The sequence below is a fragment of the Canis aureus genome, chromosome 36 (assembly GCF_053574225.1).
Source record: "Canis aureus isolate CA01 chromosome 36, VMU_Caureus_v.1.0, whole genome shotgun sequence".
Classification (NCBI taxonomy): Eukaryota; Metazoa; Chordata; class Mammalia; order Carnivora; family Canidae; genus Canis; species Canis aureus.
The window spans coordinates 16,182,959-16,201,234 of NC_135646.1; the positions used below are offsets into that span (position 1 = coordinate 16,182,959).

The 18,276-nt window shown below is 41.8% G+C and overlaps 1 protein-coding gene across 5 annotated transcripts in view; it reads left to right on the forward strand.

Annotated features, from left to right (window-relative positions):
- Window positions 1-10,047: 10,047 nt before the first annotated feature.
- Window positions 10,048-18,276, forward strand: part of CMKLR2 (chemerin chemokine-like receptor 2) — a 50,308-nt gene continuing 42,079 nt past the window's right edge. For 4 of the 5 annotated variants that reach the window (XM_077885527.1, XM_077885526.1, XM_077885514.1 and 1 more), the window contains exon 1: window positions 10,048-10,271. The gene's annotated coding sequence lies outside the window, so the exon portion shown is untranslated. Of the gene's footprint in view, window positions 10,272-14,803; window positions 14,938-18,276 lie in introns of all 5 variants that reach the window. The other variant, XM_077885513.1, reaches the window with a different exon arrangement.

The following is an 18,276-nucleotide window of genomic DNA, read 5'->3' on the forward strand; positions in this document are numbered from 1 at the left end:
GATTGAGTCCCACATCGGGCTCCCTGCATGGAGCCTGTTTCTCCTTCTGCCTGTGTCTCTGCCTCTCTCCCTGTGCCTCTCATGAATAGATAAATAAAATCTTTAAAATAAATAAATAAAATCTTATAAAACAATAAAAATAAAAATTCAGTATGAAACCAGGAGTTCTTCTCTAATGGGTATAGAGTTGCACATTTGGAAGATTTAAAAGTTATTTTCCACTACTGGGTATTTTAACCAAAGAAAATGAAAACACAAATTTGGAAAGATACACCCACCCCTTTGCTTATTGCTGCATTACTTATAATAGCCAAGATATGGGAGCAACCCAAGTGTCCATCGATAAGGAAGATGTGGTACATATATACAATGGAGAATTACTCAGCCATAAAAAAGAATGGATGTGATCTTCATCATTTGTAACTACATGGATGGACCTGAGGTTATTATGCTCAGTGAAATAACTCAGACAGAGAAAGAAAAATTCCATCTGATCTCACTTACATGTGGAATCTAAAAAACAAAACAAATGAACAAACAAAAGCAGAAACAGACCCATAAATATGAGGAGAACTGATGGTTGCCAGAGGGGAGGAAGTTGAGAAGATGGTCAGGAAGGGGTGAAGGGGAGTGGGAGGTAGAGGCCATGCCATAATTCCAGTTATGGAATGAGTGAGTCATGGGGATGAAAGGGACAGCATAGGGAATATAGTCAATGGGACTGTCATAGTGTTGCATAGTGACAGTTGGGAGCTACACTGGAGCTGAGCAGAGCATATGCAGACTTGTTGAATCACTATAGAATAACCCCAGTGATTCTGAACACATCTTGCTGAGTCTGTGAGGTTATTGAAATTTATGCCACCCCCAAATATGCCACTTTGGCCTACGGATTATTTTGGCCTAAAGGCAATTAAGAAACAGCAGACCTAGAAAAAATCTTCTTCTGCCTCAAAGCAGGGCCCAAATTCCCTTTGTAAAGGTCACCAACTTCTCATTTATAAAGGTTATCATCCCGTCGTGGAGCAGGAGGAGGAGAATGCCTCTTATCACTAGTGATGGTACTGACTTGAGTGTGTCTCAGTCCCTTCAGGCTGCTGTAAGAAAATATCACAGCCTGCACAGTGTACAAACAATGGAAATTTATTGCTCACAGCTCTGGGGGCTGGGATGTCCAAGGTAGGTGCCGACATGGTCGTGTTCTGGTGAGTGCCCTCTTCCTGGCTCGCAGCTGGCACTTTCTCCCTGTGTCCTCATGCAGTGGAAGGAGCAAGGGGGCTCTCTGAAGCTCTCTTATAAGACCACTAATCCCATTCATGAGGGCCCCACCTCATAACCCAATAACCTCTCAAAGGCCCCCCTCTGCTAATACTAATGCTTTGGGGGGTGAGGACTTAACAGGTGAGTCTTGGCAGGGACACAAACATCCAGACCCCAGCACTTAATGAACGCCCTATCTACCATATATTTCCCAGTCGGCTGCCCCCAATTTATCACCCCTAGAAGCCCACCTCCACCTCTTGTTTTGTCCATCACTTCTCAACAATGTAACACCCTTTGTTAAAGATTTTATTTATTTATTTATTTATTTATTTATTTATTTATTTATTTATTTATGAGAGAGCAGCAGAGTGAGCAAGCATGAGCAGGAGGGAGGGGCAGAGGGAAGGGGAGAAGCAGACTACCTGCTGAGCAGGGAGCCCAAAGCAAGACTTGATTCCAAGACTCTGGGGTCATGACCTGAGCCAAAGGCAGATGCTTAACTGACTGAGTCACCCAGACACCCGTAACACCCTTTGTTAAAATGGTATAGAAGTTCCCAGGCCTGATTACTTTTTCTTTTTTTCTTTTTTTAAAGATTTTCTTTTTCTTTTTTTTTTTTAAGATTTTATTTATGTATTTGAGAGAGAGTGAGCGAGAGCAAGACAGCACAAGCAGGGAGCGGGGAGGGCAGAGGGAGAGGAAGAAGCAGACTCTTCACTGAGTGGGGAGCCTGATGCTGGGCTTGATCTCAGGACTCTAGCTAGGATTGTGACCTGAGCTGAAGGCAGACACCCGAATGACTGAGCCACCCAGGTGCTCCTAAGATTTCCTTTCTTTATTTTAGAGAGAGATAGAGAGAGAGCACAGAGGGAGAAGGAAAGAGAGAAACCCAAGCGGAGTCTGAGCCAAGTGCAGAACCCAACACAGGGCTTAATCCCAGGACCCTGAGATCATGACTTGAGCCGAAATCAAGAGTTGGCTGCTTAACCAACAGAGCCACGGGGGTGCCCCTGCTTCTTTCTATAGCTAACTAACAGTTTGACTCTACACCCTTGGTTGCAGTCTGGTATAATAATATTTTATGCAAATAATTGTCCAATAACAAGGCTCAGGATGTGCTACCTCTAAATACGGCACCTTGACATATTGAATATTTTAATTATAAAGAGATTTCAGAAAGAGCATGTGCAGGAAGAAGCTTCTGACCTTCTCCTGAAGCTGTCCTAAACCCCTCATGTGAGAGATGCCCTCCCTACTACACCTGAGGAAAGGAGCATCCTTATGTCCATGAGGAATTTGAACAAACAGGCCTGGCTATTCCCCCAGTTTATACACTTAGCTCATACCCTTCTTTGCCCTATACATTTTTCCACAAATTTTCATTCTTCACCAAACCTGGCATAAAACACTCTTCAGGGACACCTGCGTGGCTCAGCGGTTGAGCATCTGCCTTCAGCATAGGGCGAGATCCTGGAGTCTTGGGATTGAGTCCCACATCAGGCTCCCTGCATGGGGGCCTGCTTCTCTCTCTGTCTCTGTCTCTCTCTCTCTCTCTGTGTCTCTCATGAATAAATAAATAAAATCTTTAAAAACAAAACAAAAAACACTTCAGGTCTTTGTTTCCTTATGAAAGCTTCCATGTCATATAAAACTTATATTAAATAAATCTGTATGTTTTTCTCTTGTTAATCTGTCTTTTCTTACAAGGGCTCCACCTAAAGGGATAGGAGAAAAAGATACTTTTCCTCTCCTACGGCAATTAATAATTGAATTTTATTTATTTATTTTTAAAGATTTTATTTATTTATTCATGGGAGAGACACAGAGAGAGGCAGAGACACAGGCAGAGGGAGAAGCAGGCTCCATGCAGGGAGCCCGATGTGGGACTCAATCCCAGGACTCTGGGATCACATCCCCAGCCAAAGGCAGATGCTCAACCATGGAGCCACCTGGGCGTCCCAATAATTGAATTTTAATGAAACTAATCTGTCTACAGAAGGTACAATTAAATCACGTCATTGCTGTAATGCTTTTTACTTCTTGAATCAGTCTTTTAAAAATTGTTTTAAAACGATGTTTCTAATGTTTTATTTATTTTTAAGGTTTTATTTTTAAGTAATCTCTCTGCCCAATGTGGGGCTCAAACTTGTAACTCTGACATCAAGAGTCACATGCTCTGGGCAGCCTGGTGGCTCAGCGGTTTAGCGCCGCCTTCAGCCCACCCAGGGCGTGATCCTGGAGTCCCAGGATGGAGTCTCGTGTCAGGCTCCCTGCATGGAAGCTGCTTCTCCCTCTGCCTGTGCCTCTGCCTCTCTCTGTCTCTCATGAATTAATAAATAAAATGTTAAAAAAAAAAAAAAGGGTCACATGCTCCAGGGACTGAGCCAGCCAGATGCCCCTTAAAACAATTTTTAAAAATGATTTTCAAGGGGTTCCTGGGTGGCTCAATTGGTTAAAAAAGAAAAATGATCTTTTTTTAAGATTATATTTATTTATTTGAAAGAGTGAATGAGAGAGAGAGAGAGAGAGAGAGCATGAGGGGCAGGGAGGGAGAGAGAGAAGCAGACTCCCCCACATGAGGCTCATCCCAGGATCCTGGGATCATGACCTGAACCCAAAAGCAGATGCTTAACTGAGTCACCCAAGCACCCCTAAAAAAAAGATTTTCAGTTTTATAAATATTACCCAAATTCAGTAAAAAAAAAAGTTTGTGAACTAAAATATACATTTGCCAAATAAAATATAGCTCACCTTGCAGCTCTCTTTTTGTCTTAGTGTTTCACATTTTAAATATAGTGAAAAACTCCAAGTCGTACCATGGAATGAAGAAATTGAAATGATTTAAGTTCCATTTCTACATTTTTACCTTGTACTTTTGCTGCGTTTCAAATCTATAGTTTAGATATAAGCATTTGTAGTATCACAGTGGGGAAATACGAACTACCAATGATTTGGAACCATTACCAACTTAATCTCAAAAGAAAGCAGAACCGAGTGCACACATGGCACTGGGGCGTCTCTCTAATAAGGAGTTTTTTCAATTAACTTCCATGTAAACGACATTGTCTATTAAAAAATAAGTAACAAAATTAATTTCATGTTTCATGTAAAACACCTTGTAAAATAGTATGTATGTGTATATACTTATAATCATATAATATTTTATATATATATATATAAAATTAAAACTCATAGTTTTCAAAGCTACTGTTTAGACCTTAAGCCAACAAAAGACTTTTTGAGGGGAGGAGTATTTCATCACTGACCTTGTTTAGAATTGCTGGCACATGGTGATCGCACAGAAAAGCAGAAGGGCTTTAATTGGTTTTATTATTGTTTTTAAATTCCCTACAGACAGTGCACTCCTTTATTGCCTGCACCTGGGCAGATGGCGCCCCAATGCACCTCCTTTGGCATACCGCTGTTCCATAGTTAAGATGGTTAAAGTTGGTTTTGTTAATTTAATCATATGTTGATAATGCATTCAGGTTTTACCAGGGAAATGCAGAGGATTCATTTTTTATTAAAAAAAAGAACAACCCAAAATTTCTCATATAATAAAAATGACTGCCCAATGACTTCTCTTTGTGTACTCAGTGTTCTTAAATTGAAGAAATTCAACAGGAAAAGAATTAGAAAGAAGCACCAGGGTTGAAAGGGCAAATTCCTGGAAGGTCAGACGGACTATTGTCCCTGAGTCAGGAGGGCAGAGGAGAAGGCGATGGACCTGGAGGCAATACCCTGCCAAAAGTGAGCTGACGGTCCTGGGAGCAGCCACTACTCAACTGTATCCTTTTGGGACCCAGGCCCTATTGTTACCCAGATCTGTCCATTTTTTTTCATGAGGAGATGATAATAAGGATGGCTATGTAAGATCTCCTGATTTTTAAATGATGGAAATTAATTCAAACTCTAGAAAACACTGTGCAGCGCAAACAAAACACGTCTCCAGCTGCAGTACGCCCCTAGGCTACCAATTTCCTAATGAAAAATGCAAATAGTGATTGAACCAGTTACAGAAGTCGAGAAAATAGGCTTTATTCTCTGATCCTTTTCCTTTCCCAAAATGTGACATTTTAGAAAAATACAGATGTACTTACATCATACCCATAATCAGCAGTTTAACGAGAAAAGTAGCATAATTAGAGTAGATAGTTGGGAGTGGCCTGAATTCCCAGAGCAGTCCTTTCTCTTGAATGAGGACCAACGATGGTGTCACCCAGATGCCTGTTGACTAAGTGATATACAGCAGATTTATTTAACCACTGGCAAACCACATTTCTTTTTCCAGGGCAATAAGCTAAAAGGTTATTTACTTCCCTTGGTTACAGAAAGAGGAAATAACTTCTTCCAAGAATAGGGTGGCTGCGACCAGTTCAGCCAGAGAAATTATTAACCATGAAGATGACAGAGAGCGCAGAGCCCCTGAGCGTGGGCCCCCTGGCCTCCCAGCAGCCGAGGGCACAGGTACCTTTGGGGAGGTGTTGGCTCTGCCCTCCAAAAGCTCTCCAGGCCCCCCCCAAACATCTGAGATTTGTACTTAAGAAAACCAGTCTAAATCTGTCTATGGAGATCTCATTTGATGTGGCATTTGCCATATTAAAGGAGAAGGTTTATTCAAATTAGCGATAACAATAGAAGCCCTTCGCCACATTTCCACGGGTAATTAGAGCTTTGTGTATTTTAATTAAAAAGATGTATAGCTAAATCCTCTAACAGACTTCCTGAGCATCATCAAGGCTCTGTTCCGGCAGGGGCCATACAGAATTAAAAGCAAGAATTTGGAGAAGGGCTTTGTCCTCAATGGCCTTTCACAATTGTCTGCTTCAAGTGGCCTGCAAGCTGCCCTGTCCGGCCAGGTTAGCCCAGCTCCTCCGTGTGACCTCCCAGGGCCGCGGTCTGCGCCTGTGCCTCCGTTCAGTGTCTAGGAAAAGCTTTGCATGGTTCCGGCCTCACTGTTCAACCCAATAAAGGCCCCAGAGTTTAATCTCTTCCACTGAAGAGACAGGCCTCAGAAGGGCACTTACACAAAGAGTCGTCTCCCTGTATGACAAGAGGGGAAAAAAAGAAAAGAAAAGAAGTGAAGTTCTCCCATTGTTCACAAATCAGCTTCTTTTTTTTTTATTTTTTTAATCAGCTTCTTTAATAAGAAAATGTCTGCTTGTTTATTACCTCTTTCCCAGGGTTCTAGGCTGAATTCTTCCTTTCCTTTTTTTTCTTTTAAATAAAAAAGATTCGAGATGGTCATTAACGAAAAAAATCAATGTGACCTGGCTGTATTTTCCCAATAAACTATTTCTGAAAGTTCTATCATCAGAGAATCTGGGTGTTTGGGGCAAGTAAGCTATTTTAACAACAAACAAGAAAGGAAAAGAATAATGATCTTGATCATATCAACAGACAGGAGGCCAAGCTGCTGACCCCAATTTTTTTTCTGGTGAGGTTGTTGGGGGAAGAGGTGATGACCATCTTAAAATTGCCCAATCCATTCTATTAGAGCTTCACTAGATTAATGCAAAGGTTTTCCTTTAAAATGCCATCTCTTCCAAAGAATGATTCTCTGAGAATGCAAATGGTGAAATTGCAACCATCAGTGAAGAAAAGCTACTCTTGGAAAGAAACATGCCGTTACCCAAAACAATATGATAGAAGCACTGTACAGGGTAGCGGGGGGGGGGGGGGGGGGGCGGTTGGCGGGAGGGTGCTCAGTGGTTTAGCAACATCTTTAGCCCAGGGCCTGATCCTGGAGACCCGGGATCAAGTCCCATGTCAGGCTCCCTGCATAGAGCCTGCTTCTCCCTCTGCCCGTTTCTCCCTCTGCCCGTGTCTCTGCCTCTCTCTCAGGAATAAATAAAAATAAAATCTTTTAAAGAAAAAAAAGAAGCACTGTACATCTCCTCCCCAGGTCCAGTTGGCCCTATAGGCCTGCTTAGGCACACATGCCTCTCCCAAGGGAACCCTTGAAGTCCTAGCCCCAAAAGACCTCAGAAAATTTGCAATGATTTAGAAAGTGATGGAACTGGGATGCCTAGTGGCTCATTGTTTGAGCATCTGCTTTCTGCTCAGGGCATGATCCTTGAGTCTGGGGATCAAGTCCCACATCAGGCTTGCTGCAGGGAACTTGCTTCTCCCTCTGCCTGTGTCTCTGCCTCTCTCTCTGTCTCTCATGAATAAATAAATAAAATCTTTAAAAATAAATAAAGAAAGAAATAAAATCTTAGAAGAAGAAAAAAGAAAGTGGTGGAACTATCCTAAAATCCTCTTATCTGGCAGATAGGAGGATTTTATCTGCCTTTTCCTCCCATTCACTCAATTCTGGAAACATCTCTTCTCATAGAGAGACAGATAGTCTAATGGTTAAGTCTTTCTCTCTCTCTCTCTCTTTTTAAAGATTTATTTATTTATTCATGAGAGACACAGACTGAGAGAGAAAGAGGCAGAGACACAGGCAGAGGGAAAAGCAGGCTCCATGCAGGGAGCCCGACGTGGGACTGGATCCTGAGTCTTCAGGATCACACCCTGGCTGAAGGCGGCGCTTAACCGCTGAGCCACCCGGGCTGCCCAAACTACTCTTGCTTAGTACCTAGTAAATGCTTGCTATCATTTCTCCCTTCTTCTTCTTTCCCTCTCCTTTGCTACTCAGTGCTTCCTGCTCAACTGCCAAAAAATAGAGTCAAAACTATATGGAGCAACCAGAACTTTCCGGAAATTCGCCCAAAAATGTCTTTTTGTGGATGAAATTGTGCTTTGGTGTGATTATAGGAGGTTACAGATGACTGTGAGCAAATATTAATATTGCTGATACAAAGGAGTGGGAACTGGTGCCTAGATACGAGTCTCCAGCAGAGAGCTCGGGCCACGACCTCCTCCTCCTCCTACCATATATATGCTCAGATCATACTGAAAAGAAATATGCAAAGATTATTAATTGTGGTTATTTTCTGTGGAATCTAGGGATGGGGGCAAGTGTGAGAGAGTGTATGTCCTTATGGGGCTGAGGGATATTTGTGTTTTTGTTTAGGTTTTTATTTATTTATTCATGAGAGAACAGAGAGAGGCAGAGACACAGGCAGAGAGAGAAGCAGGTTCCCCACGGGAAGCCGGATGCAGGACTCGATCCTGGGACCTTGGGGTCACAACCTGAGCCAAAGGCAGATGCTCAACCACTCAGCCACCCAGGCACTCGGGATATTTGTATTTTGGAAAGACTTGGACACACGACCCCCAGACCCCCAGGGTTAATGTGATATGCTCCCACCCCACCTCACCCCCCCACACAAGAATTATTACTACTTTAGATTTTCTAGACTTGGTCTTGTAGGGGAGGAAAAAAAATTTTCCCTCTACCTTTCACTGTTCTTGGCTAGGATTTCTTCCTGCTAAAAAGCAACAACAACAAAAGATTAGCAGGAGGAGGGAAAAAAAAACCCTATTTTAGTTATGTACAGATAGGAGCCCCACTTGAGTATGAGACTCAAAAAACCCCAGAAGATTGAGGATTACATACCATCCAGAGCTAAGGAAAGGGATGGGGTCTGGGGCCCAAAGCAGGGGAAGGCCATTCACCGGAAGGCAATTCACAGGAAGGTGAGAAGAGGAAATGTTTGGTAAACAAAGGTTGCCTTGCCCAGCAGATAAATCTCTCAGGTGAAAAGTCATCTCTGGCAGTAGCTCTTCCTGCTACAGGCCGCCTTTCTAATGTAAATTTCTTTCATAAATATAGATTTCCCTTACAAAAGGGTAACCTGTATTCTGTTTTCAGAGCTTCTTCAGTGTCCGCAGTGTCTTAAAAATAATCAGCTCAAAATAATCCTTATGCCAAAGAGGCGTATTTTGGGGTGGCGTTTTCTGCTACCTTTCAGTCAAATAGAAAAATCGGGGCAGCCCTGGTGGCTCAGCGGTTTAGCGCCACCTTCAGCCCAGGCCCTGATCCTGGAGACCCAGGATCGAGTCCCACGTCAGGCTCCCTCTCTCTCTGTGTCTCTCATTAATAAATTAATAAAATCTTAAAAAAAGAAAGAAAGAAAGAAAGAAAAGTCGTGTGCCTCTCTAGGAGTTCCCCTAACAATGGTCAATTAGCTGGCCTAACGATGTTTTATGACTTAATAATGTTCAATGTCCAATATCACATGATAGAGCTGATGTTTAGAGCTTACAAAAAAAAAAAAGCAAGTGAGCTCTGCAGGGGAAGCTAACCACGTCCAGGCTTGCCTACCTTCAGCCTCTGAGTCTCTCATGCTCTGAATTTCTGAATTCTGAGCCCTGCCTCAGAGAACACAGATGTGCTCACATCTGCCGAGACCACAGACGGAGAGGAGGGATAAAGAGAATGAAATAAAAAGCAACCCCTTAAGTTCCCCAGATCCTAAAGAGTTCTCTCGCAACCTACCTAGGCAAAGAAATAAAAACTCAGACACCTAATTAACGTGTGATCGCAATTCTTCACCCTCAGAAGCACACGGAAACCCATTAAGTAAAATCCCTCTCTCCTAACGAGCCCTACAGAGTTGGCCGTGCAACTGAAGAGCTCTCCTTTGACATTCCAAGGTTCTTTTCATTCCCTCGTTGGAAAGAAATTTAACTTGACTTTTCATAAGCAAAAGCCCCCCAAACAAAGGAAGGATTGGTGCCTCCCTCATCACTTTTCAGCCTGCGGCACTGCAGCCAATAGCAGGGATCCCCTATTCAAGCAACAAACCTCAGTTACCCACACATGCACGCCGAGCAAAAAGAATTAATTTGGGCAGTATGTTCACTGCTTCCTTTTCTCCTGGAATACGTGATGAATTTTTATGGAGGGTGGTGGAGGAAGGGAAGGACCACATTCAAATGAAACCCAACATCCCTCTCCTACAGTGTCATTTCGAAGGCCAGATAAAAGCCAAATGAGGAGGCTGGGAACGAGTGCACGACGTAGCCGTTCTGCAAACCACCCTCCGTTCCCTTCTGGAGCCGGGAGGTCACACCCAGGCATCAGAATAGCTTCTCTCCTCAAAGTAAATTAACTGGTAAGTGCCTTCTTGTTTGTTTTCCTCCGACTGTCACACTCGCAGCTGACCTGATGAGGATTTTCTGCAGATGATTTATTTACAAAACAGTATTTTGACTAACCACCAGCTGGCAAACAAGAAAAAGGACTCCTGATCGCTTAGGAAAAGCCCTACAAGCCGATTCGTTTCTGTTCCCTGGCCCAGGGCTTCGGGAAGGTCCTAACCCGGTTTGCTCGGGCTGCCGATGAAAACAGAAAGGGGGGACCAGGAGGAGGTTGCTGGGCTAAGGGGGTGGGGGGAGGGCCCAAACAACTTTCAGTAATTCCCTCTGCTTTTACCTAGGAAATTACAGCTCATAAATGCGGATTTTAAGTAGTTGTGACTCAGAAATAATCAAACATCATTTGTGGAAAGGCCACTTAGGGAAAACTAGTAGGAGGAAATGGTGCTCTCAGATGAAAATTGATTTTGCCCTCCTTAGATGACAAGGTAGGGAAAAAGTTCTAAATGGAGCTATAATGTGGTTTGGTTGGTTTTTTTTTTTTTCCCCTCTCTTTTAAAGATGAATAGCTCGTGGTTTGTCAAAGCAAACATTTCTTTGTTGTTGCTGCATTTTTGAAATCTCATAATCAATTGCCTGTGAGAATAATTGGTACCTAGGCTCTCCTAATGAAGGACAAATGGCTAAATGCGGGGAAATCGCTGGCAGAAAAGGTTCAGCGAACTTGATTGTTCTTGGGGGAGGCAGAGAGCTGTGAGCCCCAATGGCTTTCTGTCTAATAGCTGATCCTTCCCTCTAAGTGAAAGCTAATGAAAACCAAATGAAAAGTTGATAACTTTCATCAGCAATTATTCTTTCAAATTGGCCTTTTTCACTTAAAACCAACTCATTCGTCCAAGCTTCTACAAACTTGTTGCTTAATGGATCCGCCACTATTTTTTGGTTTGTTTTTGAGGGGTTGCGGGGGAGGGAGGGGGAGAAAAAAAGGGCCAGGGGGCCTTCCTCTGGGTCTCCAATTCTAGTTCAGGTCATTCCTCTGACTGAATGAATGCTCATCACGTTTGCACATCTTCCAGACACTAAATGCTAAATGCTTTGTCAGTTTTTTTCACTGCCTTTTTTATGGTTTCACCTGAGACCTCAGGCATTTAATTTATAACAGAATGTCACATATTTTCTGTGTGACTTTACCACTAATTGTCATCTGTCTGAGACAGATATTTAAGTCACATTCCCTTTGTGAAGGCCACAGCAGTCAGAGATGCCCCCATGGAAGTAATTTTAAAAGGAGAAAAGCTTTATGCTCAATTTTTTCCCCAAATTATTTATAATTTTTTAAAAATCAGAAGCAATCAAATATCCAATGGTAGGAGGCTAGTGAAGGAGCTTCTTATGTAGCATCTCAATGAAATATTTTGCAGTCATTGGAATATTATATTTTGGAGGATTATGTAACATCACGGATGAGTGCTTATAATATTAACAATGATTATAATTAGCAAAAAAGTAAATGCAGTTGAGAAAACTGAAGAAAATGCAAAAAAAAACTGAAATAGTTGTGTTAAGCCAAAAGTGAGTTTATGATGTGCTGATGGTGAGCTGATGGTATGTTAGGGAAAGAAAAACTTCCCTCTATCCTCTTAGGTTCAGTTCTGAAGGTCTGCAAATTAAACTGACTAGAGACAGATTAGTAAGCAAAAACATCAAATTTAGTCACATATTTTTATGAACCTTTATAGGGAGTTCAGAGAAAAATGTGACTCAAAGAGATGGTTAGAATTTGAGGTTTATATATCATCTTCATAAAAGAAGGGGAAAAGAAGAAAGGACATTTATGGGAAAACAAATGACTTTTTTTTTAAGATTTTATTTATTTGTTCATGAGAGACACACAGAGAGGCAGAGACATAGGCAGAGGGAGAAGCAGGCTCCTCACAGGGAACCCATTATAGGCCTCTATCCTAAGACCCCGGGATCAACTACCAGAGCCAAAGGTAGATGCTCAACCACGGAGCCACCCAGGTGCCCTGAAAACAAATGACTTTTTGAGAAGATAAATGGGCTCTTAAAAGAATAGATGCGACTGTGTCTGTTTGGTGTGGTGTGAAGACTTCTCACCTCTGGTGAAGAGTCAGTCTTCCCTGATTGCTCTCCAGGAGGGGCTTTATGACAATTGCATTATTTGGGGGCCTCAAATGCCTTCTGCTCAAAATAATTTTTATGCCACACTGGTGTATGCTAGACCCTTTATGTGACATATCTTCTTTTTCCCCTAAACTTTCTCTAATAATCTATTACTTTCATCATTTAAAACTTCATCATATTGAAAATTCCTATTTTTTTCTTCAGTCTTCAATTTTCATAAAAACCACAAAATTTAAATCCTTTGATTTCATGGGGGCTCTTTAGGTCTAATTCACCTGGTTTCTTTGGTGACATTAACTTTGGAAAAGGTTTCTGCCTCATAAAACTTCTAATGAAAGTAGTGAAAGCCAAGAGTACAATAAAAACGGATAGCCTAAAACTTGATAGAAAAAAACATAACTCGTTAAAAGAAGATTGCTAACAGCATTCTCTTAAATCAGACAATGTCCAAATACGCTTCAAATCTATTATTGCACTAAGTCTTCACACTTGATATTTTGATTTTTTAAATTTCATTTAAATTCAATTAATTAACATTTAATGTATTATTGGCTTCAGAGGTAGAGGTCCGTGATTCATCAGTCTTATATAATACTCAGTGCTCATTACATCACGTGTTCTTTTTATTTATTTATTTATTTATTTTAAGATTCTATTTACTTATTCATAGAGGCAGAGAGAGAGAGAGGCCGAGACACAGGCGGAGGGAGAAGCAGGCTCCCGACGTGGGACTCGATCCCAGGCCTCCAGGATCACGCCCCGGGCTGCAGGCGGCGCTAAACCACTGCGCCACTGGGGCTGCCCCCATGTGCTCTCTTTAATGTTCATCACCCACTTACAGTGTCACCCTACTCCCTTACCCTCTAGGGAATATTTTTATTTTGCTGTCACTCCAGAGCTCCAATACCAACTCTCCTTTTAGCTTGTTTCATTGCTTGAGGCAAAACAAACTCTGGACCTCAGTTTCCTTTTCTTCAAAATAAACCAGATAGGCTAGGTTTTCTTCCAATACTACAATCCACCTCCCTCCCCCCACTTTTTTTTTTTTTTTTTAGAGTAAGCTCTGCACCCAACATGGAGCTTGAACTCACAACAGTGAGATCAAGACCTGAGCTGAGATCAAGAGTCAGATACTTAACTGACTGAGCCACCCAAACACCCTGTATTCCTTCCTCCCTTCTTAAACCTCTGGTTAAGGCATTGCTCAATGTGACATATTTACTGGATACCTAGCACATATGGTAGGTAGCTAATAAATACTAGTTGATGGGACTCCTGGGTGGCTCAGCGGTTAAGCATCTGTCTTTTTGGCTCAGGGCATGATTCTGAGGTCCTGGGATCCAGTCCCACATCAGGCTCCCTGCATGGCACCTGCTTCTCCCTCTCTCTGCCCTCTCTCTCTCTTATGAATAAATAAATAAAATTTTAAAAAATTACTAGTTGAGACAACTCTTTCATTCAGACTATTTTTTCATATTCTTCAATTATTATAGTATGTTTTCATTATTCCATTGATACTCCAATAAGATGAAAAATGTTCTTCGCTGTTAAAGACAACAGTGTTGGTTGGAACAAAGTATACATGACTCAGGCACAAACATTTTGTTAGAAATCATGCAGTTGTCCTTTCAGCCAAAGTAATATATTGGTCAGATGATTAATTAGAAGGTGGAGGCCAGATGTTAAATAGGGCCTGACTTTGCCTGTGGAAGAGTTTCTTTCCATGAAGGGAACTAACCAAGGGGAGCGCCAACTATCTGATCTTGGCCTCATTGGCCCTTGCTCATTGTTAAAACAATCATCAACTAGCCCGTGGGAAATTGAGTATATGAAATACTGCATAGGGCAGCTCTCTGCAGGACGTGTGCAAGTAAAGACTTGGTTTGTGATAAAAGAATTCACCAAATCAAATAAATAAGGTGTGTTAGGACTTTTTGGATGGTTTAAATATTCTTTTTGTTTAAATATTCTCAGTTTCACCTTCGTGGGGAAGATGGAAGTCGGGGGGACACCTATCTGGCTCAGCTTGTAGAGCATGAAACTCTTTGTTTTTTTAATTTTTAAAAAGATTTTATTTGTTTGTTTATTTATTTATTTAAGAGAGAGACAGCGCATGCACAAGAGTTGGGAGGGGAAGGACAGAGGGAGATGGGGGGGGAGGGGAGCGGGACATGCAGACTCAACGCTGAACATGTTGCCAAGATCTTAATTTCAAGGTTGTAAGTTTGAGCCCCACATTGGTTATAGAGATTACTTTAAAGAAATAAAAATCTTAAGAAAAAGATGAGGTTTGGAAATTTTGTTTATTTATTTGGAAGTCTATTATTTTTCATTTTGTTGGGGGGAAAGGAGTTATTTTTTTAATCATTCACTAAGAGAAGCTGCCTGTACATGTCCTATTCAGTCAAGCAGATACCGACAGGACCCTCGGCTCCAGTGGTAGAAGAGGACACAAGAATTTTAAAGGAAGATCCCTCCCCTCTGAAAGCTTAAAGATGTGCTGCCTTGGGGACAGAATGAAATTATTAAACTAAAAAGGTTTGTTTGTTATGTTTTCAGTAATCTGTATGTTCAATGGGGCTTGAACTCACAACCCTGAGATCAAGAGGCATACTCTCTGCTGACTGAGGCAGCCAGGTGCACTAAACTAAAAAGGTTTAGAAGTTTGGAGTGCCTACAGAGGTGGGGCTTACGAAAGGGAAGGGAGGATGTGAACAGGAGTATGCAAGTTAACACTCATGGAGGAAGTGAGACAGTGGGAGAGGTGGGTACCCATGTACCATCATAAGCCAAAGTGAGATGACAAGATTTGGACCTGACTAACTGATGGGTTGACCCACCAGAAGTCCTCCTCAGCCTGAGGAGTTTGTAGAATAACTTGTTGGGAGGGAGGAGCACAGACCTTGGACCCCCAAGAGGAGAAAGGGCATGGAGCTGCATGCAAGTTTTTCTTGCATGCAAGAAAAACAAAGAGCTGTTTTGGGATTTCCTCTACGAAAAAAAAAATATCCATGAAAGAGAATTCTCCATTCCACTTCATCCTGAACCTCTACCCAGCCTTGACTGGGCAAATAGCCCGGTGTCCTGGCAGCGCACGATGGGAGTTGTGATGCCCAGGGGTCCAAACTTGTACACAAACACATATAATTCACCTCCTGGAGGCCCCGGAAATACTTTTTGGTGAACTCTTCTCAAGTGTGATGTACGTATTGGACAAACACAGTACATGTTACATCTGCCAATGGAGACACCCCAATGAACCCTGAATTAAAACTAAATACTACCCCATTTGCGCCCACTGTCAACTGGGGAAATTTTCAGGTTACCATGGATATATATTTATATAATACTTAATGTTTTTCAGTGCTCTTTTCAGCAGTACTGCTGACTACTATCCTTAGGAATCCACATCTAACTCAATTCTGCGTTGAAGGTGTTCTCACTTAAGTCCTGAAAACCTGTATTACCAGTGTGGCTGAGCTGTATGAAGTATTTCAGAGTTTAACCATTCCAGTAATACAGACGGTCTCAAAGTCAGACTAACCCAACTAGGACCAGGAAATTCCCAAGCAGACTTTGTTTGGTGTGTACTTTTTATTTTTTTAATTAAAAAAATATTTTATTTATTTCTTTTCTTTTTAAAGATTTTATTTATTTATTCATGAGGGACACAAAGAGAGAGAGAGAGAGAGAGAGAGAGGCAGAGACACAGGCAGAGGGAGAAGCAGGCTCCAAGCTGGGAGCCTGATGCGGTACTCAATCCCGGGTCTCCAGGATCACACCCTGGGCCAAAGGCAGCACTAAACCGCTGAGCCACCCAGGCTGCCCCTTATTTATTTCTTTATTTGACAGAGAGAGAGAGAGAGAGAGAGCATGAGAGGGAGGGGAAGAAGCAGACTCCCTGCTCAGTGGGGAGCCCAACATAGGGCTCGATCCTGGGTCTCTGGGCTCATGACCTGAGCCAAAGGCAGGTGCTTAACTGACTGTGCTACCCCGGGACCTCTATACTTTAATTTTTATTTATTTAAGATTTTATTTTTTTAAGTCCTCCCTACACCCAATATGGGGCTTGGATTCACAGTGCCTGAGATCAAGAGTCACACACTCTGCTGACTGGGGCACCCAGGTGCTCCTGGAGCGTACTTTTTACTTTTTCTTTAAAGATTTTTTTTTTTTTAATTTATGATAGTCACAGAGAGAGAGAGAGAGAGGCAGAGACACAGGCAGAGGGAGAAGCAGGCTTCATGCACCGGGAGCCCGATGTGGGATTCGATCCTGGGTCTCCAGGATCGCGCCCTAGGCCAAAGGCAGGCGCCAAACCGCTGCGCCACCTAGGGATCCCTCTTTAAAGATTTTTATTTATTTATTCATGAGAGACATAGAGAGAGAGGTGGAGAAGCAGGCTCCATGCAGGGAACCCGATGCAGGACTTGATCCTGGGACTCCAGGGTCACGCCCTGAGCCAAAGGCAGGCTCTCAACCACTGAACCACCCAGGCATCCCTGGAGTGTACTTTTTAAACTGAAGTTGGAAGTAGAGTAGGAAATGGATTCAGGCCCATCAGTGGGTTAGGCAGACATTTTAGAACATGAGAAACAGGAGGCCCTGTGGGTATTACTGTCAAAAAGGCAATCTCATGATTAGAAATTTCCGAGTAAGATGAATGAAGCCAAGAAAGTAACTCATTTCATAAAGTTTAACACACAAAGAATTCAATGAGGAGAGGTCAGAGCGTTCCCTCAGGCGTCAGGCAAACAGATTTTACTCTTGCTTAAAATGGCTTCCAGGGTTACTCTCTGAAGCTCTCATTTCTTTTTATGCCCCCCCCTCAAAAAAATAGAGTTATTAAAGAACTGTCTATGGTCAACCAGTCATCTAGTATAATAACTGAATCAGTTGAGTTTAATTTTGCCATTTCAAATGTTTTGCATAGCTGCGTGTGACAGACCTCGCTATTCAACAAGAAGGGATCATCACAAACACATGTGATGTAATCATTGCAAAAGTGTTTGAGGAACACTTGGGGTGCGTCAGGGCTTGGGATAAAGGCAGAGTTGCTATTTAAAAGGGAGGACTTCATGGAAAGCCAAGTGTAATAAATGTTTGGGGTTGAATTTTCACTAAGTCTGCACTGTCCCTAATGGCATGAAAAATGATTTGGAGATAGAGTTGGATCCCTGGAGCTAGAACAAAGTGCTCATAGATATGACATCCTTAATCTTTCATAAAACCTTCTCTATGACGGTTTAGAATGATAAACTTCATTTGAGTAGAAAAAACATGTGGTAACGGAGTATCCTGCTTAATTTTATAGTTAAGGGTTGACATCGATTTTTTTAAAAATTAGGTTATACCCTATTAAAAGCGCTGTTATTTGACTTGATCATTTTTGACCTAACAAAATGGAAATTTCCTATGCTTTAAGAAAAAATATGGATTACTAATTTAATAAAAAAACAGTAAGATATTTATATGTAAGTACTTGTTTTATTATATAAATATTTGTGTGTTTTACTTATATATGATACAGTTTATTATATTTAACATTAAAGCCATAGTAAACATACTATAGTTTTGATGACTAAGAAAGAACTTTCTCCTTCATTCACTAAACTTTTATTGAGCACCTATTATATATTTTCTGCCCTCTGCTCTGTACTTGAGACATAGAATGAGTAAAGCATAATCCTTGCCCTTGAGGCCCTCACACTTTAGTAACGGAGGTAAACACGTCCATGGATAATTACTAAAGAAAGGTGTGTACAAGGGTTAAGAAGGAAGTCTCTGAAGCCAGACAGACCCAGAAGTGGTCTGTTTTTGACTCTTTAAGATTTTTTTTATTTGGGATGCTGGGTGGCTCAGTAGTTGGGTAGCTGC